The sequence below is a fragment of the Leguminivora glycinivorella genome, chromosome 10, assembly GCF_023078275.1.
Source record: "Leguminivora glycinivorella isolate SPB_JAAS2020 chromosome 10, LegGlyc_1.1, whole genome shotgun sequence".
Classification (NCBI taxonomy): Eukaryota; Metazoa; Arthropoda; class Insecta; order Lepidoptera; family Tortricidae; genus Leguminivora; species Leguminivora glycinivorella.
The window spans coordinates 3486907-3488367 of record NC_062980.1 but is presented as its reverse complement, the minus strand read 5'-3'; positions in this window follow the sequence as shown (position 1 = coordinate 3488367).

The following is a 1461-nucleotide window of genomic DNA, read 5'->3' as shown; positions in this document are numbered from 1 at the left end:
CTATGTATTTTATTTATTTCATGAAGAACACCCCCTTTTAATAAACATACTACTTATTTATAATCTAAAAAAATATTTATAGGTTATAAATTAATTTGACAGCTGTCATAAGTATTCTTGATCATAGATCTCATGATAAGTAAATTTAACTTCTAGACGCAAGACTAACCCCCTTATTCATAAATTTGTTTTGCTAAAGTTGTCAAGCTGATAAAAATCGTTCGCCCCTTTCTATCATACAATACCTCGGAAAGGGATTTATGAATAAGGTACCAGTAATTCCTTAGACTTAAGTTGTATGACAATAAGCCGTTATCACACTCTAAAATCAGCCTATCACTGGTAAACAACCCCTGTACTATATAGCAGTAAGACCTATTTAAATAATCCGGAGTTTGGGAGACACACATCAGTGTTGTTTTATACCTGTTATGAGTGTGTGTATTTAGATATTCATGGTTTAATGGAATACTAGTTCAGAGCAATAATTTCTCATTTATTAATAGAAATATACGTAAGAGTGGGATATGTTGTAGCTTTTGCAATTAAAGTCTTAGCACATAATAGGGTTTATGGTGAAACCCGATAAGTTGAGCAAACTGGTTTTTGAAATTCGAACTATGTGCAATTTATTTCAAGGTCAAATTATCTCGATTTATCGGGTTTCACCAGTAAACCCTCGAATTATACTTTGACACGACAGCTATGATGTTTTTAGAAAAATTAAACATATAGACGGTCAAACTAATTTTTTTCACTAAAAAAGATGCGAAATTCAAATTTTCTATGAGACGATAAACCTTCGCCCCTACAGTTTTTAAATTTGCCGCCTTTTTTGGTGCCAAGATTTGCTTGACCGACTATATTTAATAAATATTTTATGGGCGCAGTTAACGTTCCATCGAACATTCGAATTTCTCGCCTTTTCTACTGATAAGCTGGGTGTGTTTCAGTATGAATGAAATATTTTATGTACAGTTAGCAGCAAAAGTAGGTAGGTACGCAAAGTCGAATAACTAATTCTACATAGTGCTTTATTGGCATTAGTCTTTAATTTTAGGTATTAATTGCGGCTACTTTTGATGCTTACTCTTTTAGCTTATATCTCTTAAAGATATCCGAGCCAGTAATACACGTTACGGAATTATTTTTACTTTCATTGAATACTAGTTTTTAATTGTTTTTTTTAGTATTCTTGAGAATATAGTATACTCAGTTCTGGCAATTATGTGACGTTACCTATGTTGTTTTCCTTTTTTATGTATTTTGTAAGACTGAAAATGAAATTGTAAGGATGTTTATCACCGAAACTCTGGATTGTTAACATAAACTGTATAAATGTAACATTTTTTTAATAAAATTGAATGAAATGTTTTACTATCTTGTTTTCGTACAAAAGAGATCCCCCTTCCCCTTTTTTCATGGACATTAAATAGGAATAGTGTTTACATAGTACCTACG